Below are 13465 nucleotides of genomic sequence, written 5' to 3' on the forward strand. Positions count from 1 at the left end.
AACTCATTTGCTGATTTAACAGGACATTATAAACATATTACATCGTGGCTGCCCAGTGCAGCACAAGGCTTTGAAGGGACCCAGAGAACATGTGCAGAATTCTTACATCGCTGCTATCTGATTTATGCATGTGACCTCCTTTTACCCTCGTTGTATTTGAAGCTGGATGAACCTTCGGGACATAGTAGCCTCCCTGGTTTTTCTTTGTCTGTTTTAAATGATGAACAGGTCATAAGAAGACAGGGTGCTGCAGTGCTGCCTCATGGTTACACGGACGAGAAGCTGGAACATCACAGAAGGGTGGACTCGCTATCTTGGACACGTGTGCAGGAGGAGGTGCAGCTAGGTTGGATGACCCAGCACCCAGTGGGGAGAAGGTGGCTGGAGGCAGCATCCTAAAGATCCATAAAGACAGACCGATGACCACAAGCCCCTCTGCTTGGGCCCAGGGGTCCAGAGCAAGCCTGAGTCACAGAGCTCACCAGTAGCAAAGCCACATCAGAACCCCTGCAGACACGGGTGTGATGCGCTGCCCCAACTTCCGCCCTAGCACCCCCTCCTCCAGGTGCAGCCCTGCCCTGGAGCTGAACTCTGAAGACTGCAGGGCAGTCCTGGGTCATGAGAATAAGCTTTGAGTCAGTAAGGAAAGGAAGAAAGGCCTTGGGTGCCAACCCTGCCATGCATTGATTGTATGCTCTTAGGTATGTGGCCTGTCCAGCCCCTGGAATGAGAATAGGACTGCTATGAAGGGTGTCAGCCCAAGCACATGGTAGGTTCTCCAGATGGGGTGCTTATGCTTAGTACTTTCTCACCCCCATCATGCACAGACCACTTAAGGGGGTTGTGGGAAACGGAACTTCCGCTTCACCAAGAATTCAGCTCTTATCTTTCTATCTGGACACAGCCATGCTCTTTTGATCCGAGATCGACAAAGAGGCTATTCTGAGTACTAATTATGGAACACATCCGGTGAGGGCTCCTCTCCCACCCACACACAGTTATTGGAGCTGTCATTGTCACATGCAGGCAGCCTGGCCATGTGGCCTCAAACCTCTGGTACCTGTTGGCAGCAGTTGCCCCTAGCAACAGTGGGGGGGAGGGGAGCTGTGAAGAAGGAAGTTGCTAATGGTGTCTGTGTTTGGTGTTGTCTGTGAAGTCTTCGTCTTCATGTGTATGTATGTGTGAGGGAGGGTGTAGTCAGAAGTGAGAGGAGTCATGGGGAGATAGTTGGAGAGGTACTTCCTGTCTGTGTTGATTGTGATGTATAATTTTTTTTTTTTTTTTTTTTAAGGTCTAGCTGGGGAAGCTGCTTAGGGCCATTTATTTGCAAATACATATATAAGAAGTGGAGACCCTGCTTCATCTCACTCCCAGGTAACTCCCAAAGTTATTTGACTCCCTTTGGGGTGGGGTGGGGGGGATGGTGGTTCCGGCTTCTCTGGGGCTTCTGCAAGGTGAAGTTGGAGATTAGCAAGGCTGAAGCACACAACAGAACAGGCTGTGGGAACGCACAGAAACTTCCACCACAGGGAGACAAAAACAATCAAAATCAAGCAGGCCCAAGGCTGCTTGCAGTGGGGGGTTGGGATGGTCCAGGTTTTGCCATCCCTGCATAAGGGAGCTAACAATGAGGTGCTCTGTGTCATCAGACCCCCATTCCTCTGAACCTGGGGATTTACCAGGAACTTCTCTCGGTGGCGTGACTTTGGGCACATCACCAGCCTGCGGGTGTCTCAAGTTGGAACTTTTATCCATCTGCTGAGAATAGCTTTTATCCTGCCAGGTTGCCCTAAGTGTAGAAAGTTCCCAGCACAATGCCTGACTTCCTTTGGCACTCGACAAGTGCACGTTGTGTCCCTTTGAGGGAGCACACCGTGGTGGAGCAGGTACAGGTGAGCTGAGGGCAGAGAACATTTCCTGCCCACCCTTCCTGCCTGCTTACATGAGTGGTTCCCACCAACTACATCCAAGATTTTGCCACTCCCCGGCTACATGAAGACCTAGGTGAGTCCTGGCACCTTCCGAGCTGCTCCTTCTTGGTTTGTAAGCGGAGCTAAGGTGGCCCGCTCCTGCAGGCTGGCGCTTCCTGAGTACTGGGTGTGATGCCACGCAAAGCTCACTGCCCAGCATCGGGATGGTGAGGTTTGGCCCCCTTGTCAGGACCCAGGCTTCTGAAGAGCGCGGCCTGATATAACAAGGAATAGAGGTTTGGGATTTTGTGACTATGGGGAGGAGGTCTTTTGAATGTTATCGTTTTTCAACCTAAAAAAAGTATCATATGAAGGGAAAGATGGGTTGAGGTGGGAGACACAGCCACTCTGAGGGACATATTTTGATAGTGGGGGAATTTAGGGGAAGGGGAATCTGAGAGGAGAGAGAATCGAAATAATATTTTTCCTAGAAGTTTTCATTTTCTCCAGTACTTCATCTGTGCCTCATTTTCTTTTTGGTTTATCATTTTTAATAAAGGTATTCTCTTTCTTACCCATCAGTTAATGTGTGTTTGGTTTATTTTTTAAATTAGAAAATAGAAGGGTGCCTGGGTGGCTCAGTTGGTTAAATGTCTGACTCTTGATCTCAGGGTCATGAGTTTGAGCCCCACCTTGGGCTCTAAAAAAAGAAAGTAAAATAAAAAGAAGATATTAAAACCACGTACAATGTCACCATCTGAATATTTATCTTTGCCGTATGTATATTTTCAAGTTTGTATTTCAAATATATTTCCAAACATTAAATATTATTCAATAACTGTCAATGTATTGATTTTTAATGTCGCTTAACATCTTTTTAACTAGCTTACAGATTCTTCGAATTTTCTGTGAAATCCCTCCTGATAATCTTTCATTTGATCCTTGTTGTTTGGATATCTTTTCCCATTGGCTTTTTCAATTTGAATTTTAAAGTTTTAGGATATGCAAAATATTTTAATTTGTATATATTTCTATCTGTTTTCTTTGTGATTTTTTTCCCTCCATTGCTATGGAAACTCTTCCCAGTCCAGTAACAATTAAATGCTCAATTAAGTTATAAGTGTGCTGTGAATTAATTCTTAAATCCAACAGGAGTATATTTTAGTATATGACCTGCCTGAGATAAGAATTAATTGTGATTTTAAAAACATTCTTCACCAAATTTATAAGTATATTTTATTTTTTTTAATAATCTGTTGTTTTTTTTTATGATTTTATCCACCTATTCATGAGAGACACAAACACAAAGAGAGAGAGAGAGAGAGAGGCAGAGACACAGGCAGAGGGAGAAGCAGGCTCCATGCAGGGGGCCCGAGGTGGGACTCGATCCCGGGTCTCCAGGATCTCGCCCTGGGCTGAAGGCGGCGCTAAACCACTGAGCCACCGGGTTGCCCTATAAGCATATTTTGATGAAAAACTTGCCCTTCCTCTTTTATTGTATGTCCTTGATTACATATTGGATTCTTATCTGCAGTAGAAGTCTTTTTTCTGTGTTTTTTTGTGCCATACTTTCTATTGCCAATTTTGGCAATAGATGCTCTTTTAATTTTGTGGCTGTGTAAGAAATTATTACATATGATCAATTCAAGTCCTACATCTTGCTTTTGTTTTTCAATTTCTTACCTACTCCTATTTGTTGGTTCTCAATAAGAAATTTAGAAATGTTGCCTCTTAAAAACTCTAGAGTATGATATAAAATGTGTTAAATCTGAAAATTAACTTGGAAAAGGATGATATTTTGCAGCACAGCTTACTTAGTACTGTATCGTATTATCTCAATCATATTATCAGATCTCCTGTCTCATGCAATGAGCAGTATTCGTTGCCGATATTTCTTCCCAAATCAGTGCTCAGGGCCTAACCCAAGGGCTTACACACTGTAAGAATTCATTACCTGTGAGATAACACAGAGCTCCAGGAATAATGTGTTGATTTTTTTGATTTGGGGTTTTTTGGCAGTGGTTCTGCTAGAATCCATATATTCTAGGATCTTCTGACCTCAATCCATGACAATTTCTAATGTATTTTTTCTTTTTTTTTTTAAAGATTTTATTTATTTATTCATGAGAAACACACAAACACACACACACAGAGAGAGAGAGAGAGAGGGGCAAAGACACAGGCAGAGGGAGAAGCAGGCTCCATGCAGGGAGCCCGATGTGGGACTCGATCCCCGCTCTCCAGGCTCCCGCCCTGGGCTGAAGGCGGCGCCAAACTGCTGAGTCACCCGGGCTGCCTGTACTCATTTTTTCAATGTGAGTTGATCCAGTTGTATTTATCCTAAGGAAGGAATGTGAGCATATCAAATTTTTTAGAAAATTACCACTTTCAGGAAGCATCGTTCTGCCCCCAGAAAGTCTGAACAAACAGCACATAGCATATTGCAACATTACATCTATGAAATTTTTCAGTGTTTCATATATATATAAATTAATCCACTCACATATACATATGTATATGAGTTAATTAATAGTGAATATGAAAATAATTTGGAATGAAAGCTAATACACATACATTATACTTTTCTGAGCCCAAAGATTCAGGAACTGGCACGGGGAGTTCTTATTCCAGCATTCCAGATGCCAATAATGTCTAACTAACACTTTAGGTGACCAAGCACATAGCATGGTCTTGAGCAAGAGTTGGACTCTGCATCTGCCTCCCTTTGGGCCTCAGTTTCCTTAACAGAAACTGTTGAGATTGGAACCGAAGATCACTAAGCGAGGGGGATGCCTGGGTGGCTCAGTGGTTGAGTGTCTGCTTTTGGCTCAGGTCATGATCCCAGGGTCCCAGGATCGAGTCCCACATCGGGCTCCCCACAGGGAGCCTGCTTCTCCCTCTGTCTGTGTCTCTGCCTCTCTCTGTGTGTGTCTCATAAATAAATAAATAAAAATCAAAGATCACTGAGGGACCTCGGGCCAGTTAGTTCTCTGGAGCTCTGTGTTCACCTGTAAAATGAAGTTAATCTCTACTGGCATGGATGAGATGACATTCCAAAGTGGGTGGAGCCCTTCGGGCATCTGCCCCCCTGTCCTGATGGTGGCTAACAGTGGAGTCAAAGAGAACCACCGAGCTTACTAAACCCAACCCACCACAATCTGCACAAGTCATGCCACCTTTGAGGGCCACCAAGCAAAACCCAAAACAATTTGAAATCATTTTTTTTTCCCCTAAAGCTCTGAGCACACTCTTGACATTGTATTTTCCTTTTAAAACAACAACAACAACTAAATAAAGATGTGTTACAGGGAAATGAAATAAATGACAATAGCTAAATGTTTGATGACTGTCAAGAAAATGAAGATGGAGCCAGGCACCTGCTGTGGCATCCTCCTGCCTGTCCTGATCTTCTGGAAGCCTATCCTTGGCCTCCAACTCCTGTCAACTGACCTCTTCTGAACCCATTCCTGGGGCTTAGACCCAGGCCCCAGGACCTCTACTCATTGTCTCCCATCTCCTCTCTTTTGTTCAAGCCCGACCTCTGCCGCAAGTACATTAAAGGGAGAGCCCATATCAAGTTTCTGTAACACCAAGCGCCTTGATGTCTTCATATGTCTTCATGTCTTCGATGTTTTCCCATAGTAGACTATGAAAAACACGTTTTGAACTGGGAGAAAATGCTTTATCATTGAATATTTAGTGACTACATTTCCTCCAAATTAGGAAAGAAAATAAAACATTTCCAGCAAAGAAATCGAATGGGAAACTGGAAAGAACAGGGGAATTTGGAAGATCCGGGTGTGAATTCTGACTTCACTGGGTAGCTGCAATGATTCACTTAAGCTCTATGAATGTCCCTTTCCTAAAGAAGAAACCAGGCTGCTGGTAATCCCCATCTCAGAGGTGGCTGTGGATCACACATACATGACAGTAAAGGGCCCAGCAGAGGTGGCCGGCAGGGAGGGGACTCCGAGACAGAGCCTTTCCCCACTTTCACTCCATAGTGCTCAAGGATGGTGTTTTGTTGCAGAGAATGCATTTGAAGAACTCAGCTGGTGCTCAACATTTGTAACAGCCCCCCCAGGAATAGAGGCCACCTGTGGGGTATGGACTGCTTTCGCTTGCTTCTCTACCACCAGCAGGTCGATAGCAAACCCACTGGAATAGACAATCTGTAGGATTGTCATCCTGGAATTTGGTCAACAACTGTGAACAAAGCAGCGATTCTTTGGTCCAAGGATGCACTTGCCCTGTGGACTCTCAGCTTTCCTGCAGACCCTGAAATATGCTGGTCACCCCTCTGTTCCCATACCTGGCCACCTTTCACTTCAGGGACCTGGTGGTATTGTCTTTGGTCTAAACTCTCCACGCGGACAAAGGAGGTGAACACACCGTACGCCCCTCTGCCCCCTTTTCCTTTGCCCCCTCTTTCCCTCTGCCCCCTCTTTCAGCTTCAAGCACATACTGAGTGCCTTCTGTGCACAGGCCCTGAGGAGACAATGTGGAAACAGAGGCGAACTAGCCCCCGTCCTGGACCTCAAAGCAGACTGGTCACTGAGATATAAGGATTTGAAGTATGTGATGATGAAGACACACAATTCAAAGTGATGATCAGCTCTTTGGGAACAGAGCTAGAGTGATTACCTATACCTGGAAGTTTTTAGGAAAGATAACGATGAATTTACCAGAAGGCAGGGGTACCGGGAGAAAGGTCATGTCAGGCAGAGCGGATGATATGTATAAGTGCACAGAAAACTTTCCCGTAAAGAGGCAATTACGGTTAAAGCATGTCGAAAAAGATTTTCATTCTCAGAACAGGATCAAGTTATCTTGGTAATGACCAAATAGCTGTACAATCATAGTACCTATTAAATTATCATCATCCTTATATGCATTTAAATTGAGTCTTACACTTTATTCAAAATAGTCTAGCATATGAATCCTAATGCTGCATCATTGGGAAAAAAAAAAAAAAAAAAACCCAAACAGTGCCTAGGAAGGAGCTTCTCCCCTTACCACCCCTGTGATCATTGCCAGCGTACCTCTCCGTCTCCAGTTGTTGACCAGCAACGTAGGAATAATGCCATGGCCTCCCTTGGTGGGGAGGGCTCTGTCAAGGTCACAGGTGGTGTGCAGGAAAAATAAAGCAGGTGGCCCACATGGAGGCAGCCCCGACCTTTTCTGTGCTGAGCAGTCATGCAGCACCAACAGGACAATGCACCAACACCAGAGTGGGGAACACACAAGGTTAGGGTTGAAAGTTCTCCATCCAAATACTGCCTGAGCTCGGCCCCTTATTTTAGGACAGCCAACTACACCGCCTCCTACAGCAGCACTGTTTTTCTGAGATTACTCTTCAGTTTATTTCACAGTCCTCCCTAGTATATAATCCCTCTGGCCATGACTGCTGCAGGATCTTATAAAGACATTCGTTACTGCCGCCAAAGGAAGTCATATCATGTATATCCAAAGATGGAATATGCCCCGTTTGGAGCGGTTAAAACACAGATCCCCTAGAATAAACCTATAATCAGCATGAACTATAGATTTTTTAATTGCCTGGGAAGGTGAGAGGCATTCTTGAGAATGAAGCACTAGACAGCAGTGATCATCCATAGAAGCACAGAAAAGTGTGTGCTGATCATTTAGGACTGTAAACACCGGAGCTTATGGCTAAAGCTTCTTTTCCTTCTTTTTTAGGTTCCTCTTGTTTTTCAATATATTTTTGTAATTGTCCTAGTCTTTCGTAGGAGTACAGACACTGGGAAATATACACGTGTGTGTACCTGTGTGTATACATCTATAAGTGTGTCTGTGTATTTACATATATGGAATATATATAAATTTATGTATACTCATAGGGAGAGAGAATATTTGAGATGGCCCAGGGTGGAGTGAGGGCCATGATGAGAAGGAGCTGTTCCCAAATAGAATTTGGGTTTGTGACTCAGACAAGCAGATGTTAGATTACAATAGTAGGTCTATTTGTTAAGGAGAGACCAGCACTTAGGATTTAATTATTGATTATTACTATTATTGATTTTATTATATGATTATTGATTATACATTTTCTTAAAAGTTTTTAAAGATTTTATTTATTTATTTGAGAGAGAGCACAGAGAAAGGGAAAGCATGAGCAGGGATAGGGCAGAGGGAAGAGAAGTAGACTCCCCGCTGAGCATGGAACCCCATTCAGGGCTCTATCTCAGGACCCAGGATCATGACCTGACCTGAAGGCAAACGCTTAACCAAGTGAGCCACCCAGGTGCTCCTGATTATATATTTCAGTTGTGTTTTTCTAAATTTCATTGCTTAACCCTCCTCCTTCTCAACATCTGTATTGTGAACACCCAAAGGGCAGACACTGTGCCTTACTTTCATTTCTCAACATGCAGCATAGGCCTACTACATAGTGGCCCTCAATTAATGTTGGATTTCTTTATATTAAAAATAGACACATTTATTAAAACCACACTTGCTCTGTGTCAGACACACATCCTAGGAGTTCAAGTTTCTGGTCCTCCAGGAAGTCCTAGAGGGGGCAGATATATGCATGAGCACACTGGAAATAGAAAGAAGGCCCTAACTACGGTTGCCAAATGGATAGGGCAGGCTGCCCAGAGGGGGAAATGCTTGACGGGGTCATTGAATACTGATTTGGAGCTCGCCACCTAGGCAAGTGAGGAAAAGACAAATGACACAGAGTGTCTTTAATGGCAAATAAGTGAATAATTGCAGGGATGGTCTTTCTACTTCCCTAATTCTGGAAATTCTGAAAATGGAACCATCTTGCAAGAAGACTCCCACATACCAGGATATCGGGCTATTAGAAATCATTTGGATCCCAACAAAAAAATCACTTAGTTCAATGCCTAATGAGGCACCAATGGCCCCAAGAGCAGCACTGGAGGAGAAATTTTGGAAGGCTCACAGAGTAGGGCCTGCTCTCTCCTGGCAGGCATGTGATAAGATGAATCTATTCCAACTCGCCTGGGAAACCGAGGGCAGGTGTCTGATTATTACCTGCACAGTCTCTACCTGTGTCAGCTGGATGCTGCAGAAGCCCACTCTGAAAGGGAGTTAGAGGTACCAGAAGTATATAGGGGAAAGCTCAAGAGGAATAAGAGTGGGGGGGATGCTGGGTTGGCCTCTTGAAGCCTTCGGAGCCTGATGCAGACTTGCCACCCTTGAACAGCTGTAGATCTGACCACTTTGGGCTACCCGATGAGGAACTCCAGAGCAAGGATCGTCTCTAGATGCATTCTGTGTGGAGAAGAATGAGCCGACCCTGCTACACAGCCCTGCTCAGTGATTGTTTGGGGCTGCTTGGGAAGAGCACAACCCTGACTTGGAAAGTGAGGCAGATCTTGAAAGGTGACTTGAAGCAGACCAGCCATTTTTTTGTGACAGGAGATCCTGGTGGTGCACCCCCCGCCCCCCCGCCCTTGGCTGCCACCCTACGCAGCACTACTCCCACCTCCTCAGGAGCTTCTACACCTGAATTAGAATGATCTAGTCCTCAACCCTAGCTCGGGGCAGCTTACGCTTTCTGGCCTTTGATGGACCTCCCGTAACCACTACCTGGATCCACTGGTGCTGATTCCGTCTGGCAGCTTGCCCCGTCTATGCACATACCCTCATCCTAATAAATGGACTTCACCTTTGCTCCAGGGTTCAAGCTACCACATTTCTCCAGTTCCTGTAGCATGGCCCCCATCCTGCTGACCTCTATGCTCAGGCCAGGATACGACCATGAACTTGCATATTGCAAGGCAATCTGTTTTCTCCCTGAGTCCTGGGGAGGAGAAATTTGGCAGCAGCTCTGAGGGGACATCATCACCCAGAGGAGGAAACAGACGTGATGAGTGCTGACCAGGACGCACCGCTTCCCAAGGCCACTCCCTGGGAAAAATGTTCATGAACATCTCCTCACGTTTGCATTTTCTTATTTTGTCTCTTACTCTCCAGTAGAACAAAAGCTTCAGGAGAGTTGTTGGGGACGGGAGCTCTGCTTGTTTCTCTGCTGAGTCCTCGCAGTTCATATAACAGGGCCTGCCAGAGAGTTAGCATTCAAGAGATAATCACTGAGTAAATAAATGGATCCCTCTCAGCAACTCGCAGGAGGAAAGCAATGTTTTGTAGGAGGGGTATTTGAGGATGGAAGAGAAGCAGTCACTTGGAGAAAACTACCCTGACAACGACGGCCGCCCCAAATTCAAGGTCTGACTCCCCTTTTGGTGTTCTGAATCCAGATTTTACAGAGTTGCAACCCAAATGCTACAGTTAGAGAATATTTGAGTGTCAGCTGTGTCCTCACAGCTAGCCAATGAAGCAGATATTGATTTTGTCCCCATTTACCCATAAAGAAATAGAAGTTGAGCCAGGGCACCTGGCTGGCTCAGTGGGTTAAGCAGCTGACTCTTGACTTCAGCTCAAGTAGTGATCTCAGGGATGAGTCTGCCATCAGGCTCCATGCTCAGCAAGGAGCCGGCTTGAGATCTTCTCTCTCTGCCCCTCTCCCCTCCCTGCTCGCTTGCCCTCTCTCTCTCTCTCTCTCAAGTAAATAAAGAAATAAGTAAATCTTGAATTTAAAGCTCTGAGAAAAACAAATGAACAAACAAACAACAAAAGCAAACTCATAAATACAAACTAGAGGCTGCCAAAGGCCAGGGAGGAGAGGATTGTGAAGATCGGTAAAACAGGTGAAGGCAATTTATCTTCCAGTTATAAAACAAATAAACCATGGAGATAAAAAATAAGGAAATATAGTCAATAATACTGTAACAATGGTGACAACCCCCAGGGATGCATGGGTGGCTCAGTGGTTGAGTGTCTGCCTTTGGCTCAGAGCATGATCCGAGGTCCAGAGATCAAGTCCCGCATTGGGCTGCCTGCAAGGAGCCTGCTTCTCCCTCTGCCTGTGTCTCTGCCTCTCTGTGTGTCTCTCATGCATAAATAAATAAAATCTTAAAAAAAAAAAAAAACATATGGTGATGGGAGTCTTTCGTAAAGTATAGAATCGTCGTATCACTATGTTGTGAATCTAAAACTAATATAACATTGTATGACACTTACATCTTAATAATAAAACTTTTTTTTTTTTTTTTTTTTTTTTTTTTTTTTAAGAAAGAAGGAAATCCAAGCTCTGAGAGTTATGGTCAGCCGGCAAGTGGAATACACAATCCTCAGTCTGTCTGGCTTCAAATCTTTGCATTTCTTGTCCTGGGTGTGCACCTGACCTCCGAGGTGGAGGGCCTAGAGCTCTGGAGCACCCCACTGAAGTAGTCCCAGTCTATCAAGTTATCTTCCCCTTCTCCCAGTACAGGAGATCATCTTACTTACCTAAGGGTTTGTCTGCCCTCACTGGGATCAAATCTCTGTTCAGATGAGGACTCTGTCTCATTCGTTGCTCCATCCCTGGCATCTAGACGGTGCTGGATATATAATCAGGGTTTGATAAATACCCGCAGACTCACCTCTTTCCACTCCATGCAATTTCTTTTCTTCCTGGCGCAAGTTTGTGTCTCCTGGGCAGCAAGTCCACATCTAGGGTTGTGGAGGGAAAGCCTCTGCTACTCAGACACGGAGGGAAATTGCTGTGATTTTCACATCCTCCGAAGAGGAGAATTACAACCTTGCTCAGGAGCTGGCTTCATCGTCCAACCACCCCGCCGGGAAATTTTTCTACAGATCTGACCTAAATTTGTCCAGCTGTGGCAGAAACAGACTTGATCCTGGGTGGTCCTCAGAGGGGGCAGCTGGTGAAAGAGCTCTTTGTGTCAAATGACACAGCATCCCACGCTGACCTCTCCGTGAGAGGAAAGACAGGGCTTGGCGCACGGCTGTGGCCTCGCTGACCCAGCCGGTTCCAGGGAGGCAGCCAGAGTGCAGTGGACAAAGCTCCAGAGAGAATCGGGAAGGTCTGGCCTTACGTCCATCTCTACCTGCCTGCTGGGTGGCCTGAGCTAGGTCAGCTAAGTGCAGGAGCCCCATTTCATCACCAGCAGTGTGCCTAATGATGTCTGTGTTACAGGTATGCAACGTGATGGCGGGGCTCCGTGGTCTGTGTCTTTCTTCATTTATTTTTTTTTAAATGTTACTAACTTATAAGGATTATGAGCCCAGAAGAGAAAAATAATCAGCCCAAGCTCAAACTCATGGTGGAGTTCAGAACATCTCTTTCTTCAAAGTCACAGTGTTGCCTTTATGATTCTTTCTTATCCCTCACACAGGTTTAAAGCTCCCTCTCGTCAAAACTGGACAAAGGGTTTTGTTAAACAAAGAGAGAGCCCCAAAGTAAAATCATTTTTGAATCATGGGATATGTTCCCAAGAAGAGACTGTAGGCCTCAAGCGACCTGGCTGACACGAGCCAGGCTTATGATCTCTCCCAATGGCCACACCTTCTACCAGCTGAACTTGCCTAAAGCCCTGTGGTCCCCTGCACCCCACGGAGACTGACAGGTGGGAACTGGTGATGTGCAGATGCCCACATGGCCAAGGCTTCAGACCTGAGCCATCTTGGCATTGGTCATGGGTATATGCAATCATGTCCGACATCTTCCTGCAAAGCCAACCCAGCTGTGACTGGTATTGTCACTGTTTCCACCTAAAATGAGCACTTAAAAAATAAATCACTTACAGGTATCAGACACAGAAGAAGGCCTTAGTGCCAGAAGATGCTTAAGCACCTTCTGTGTCGTACAGATAGAGCAGCTAAAAGGCAGAACAATGGAGTGTCCAATTTTATGACATGGCAGGGCTAGAATCCAGGGCCTATGCCCAGCCCTGTTTCCTTCCCACAGTACCCCACTCAGGCTATTAGGTGAATCTGACTCAGAAAATCCCACAGGCATGTAGAATTTCCTATTCTCCCTTAGTTTGAAATCACAAAGTTCTTGAAACACTGGATTCTATGAGTGGGTGTGGCCCAGCCATTTTTCCTATAGTCTAATACTACATGTTTCTGATACCATTGTAATCCAGAACAAAGGCTCTGGAGGCCAATTCACAGGGTTTGTAACCTGGACAAAACACTCATCAGCTGTGGGTCCTTAGGTAAACCCCTTCATCTTTTCTGTCTCCATTCCCCTATCTATGAAATAGTGATAGTGACCTCATCAAGTTGATGGATTAAAAAAGTTGCTAGACATTCACTGCTTAGAATGACTGACATTTAGTAAGCACTGAGTAAATGCAACAATCATTTCATTATTTCTATTTAATAGATAAGGAAACTGAGATGCTCAGATGCAATGTCAGAGGGTAAATTAATGGAAATGTAGAAATCTGCCTCAAGCTTTCTAGGCTCTGGGCGCAATGCTCTTTCTTCCATGTCAGTCAAATTAATAGAATCACAATGATTCAAGGTCAGAGAGGTCTTTCTTCTCCCTTTTGCCCAGTGGCTCTATTGTACAGGAAAGTGAAGGCCCAGAAAGCAAAACCCCTGGCTGTGTACTGATCAGCTGGAAGATGATAGGAAATGATGACTGGCTCCTACTCTGAACCTATGGAATTTCCAGAAGTGGCATCCTGGCTTAGATGGAATACTTGGTT

At 45.1% G+C, this 13465-nt stretch overlaps 2 long non-coding RNA genes across 2 annotated transcripts in view; one reads left to right on the plus strand and one right to left on the minus strand.

The window, feature by feature from the left end:
* LOC112664812 (uncharacterized) overlaps positions 1–11830 on the minus strand; it is a 50029-nt gene extending 38199 nt beyond the window's left edge. The window contains exon 1 of the long non-coding RNA XR_003140004.3: positions 11387–11830. This is a non-coding gene — a long non-coding RNA (uncharacterized LOC112664812). The remainder of the gene's footprint in view (positions 1–11386) is intronic.
* LOC118351221 (uncharacterized) lies at positions 853–6745 on the plus strand. The gene is made up of 3 exons (XR_007403190.1): positions 853–969; positions 1292–1374; positions 5219–6745. It is a non-coding gene; the product is annotated as an uncharacterized LOC118351221 (long non-coding RNA).
* Positions 11831–13465: the final 1635 nt, after the last annotated feature.

This window comes from Canis lupus, chromosome 17 (assembly GCF_003254725.2).
Source record: "Canis lupus dingo isolate Sandy chromosome 17, ASM325472v2, whole genome shotgun sequence".
In the NCBI taxonomy this organism is placed as follows: domain Eukaryota; kingdom Metazoa; phylum Chordata; class Mammalia; order Carnivora; family Canidae; genus Canis; species Canis lupus.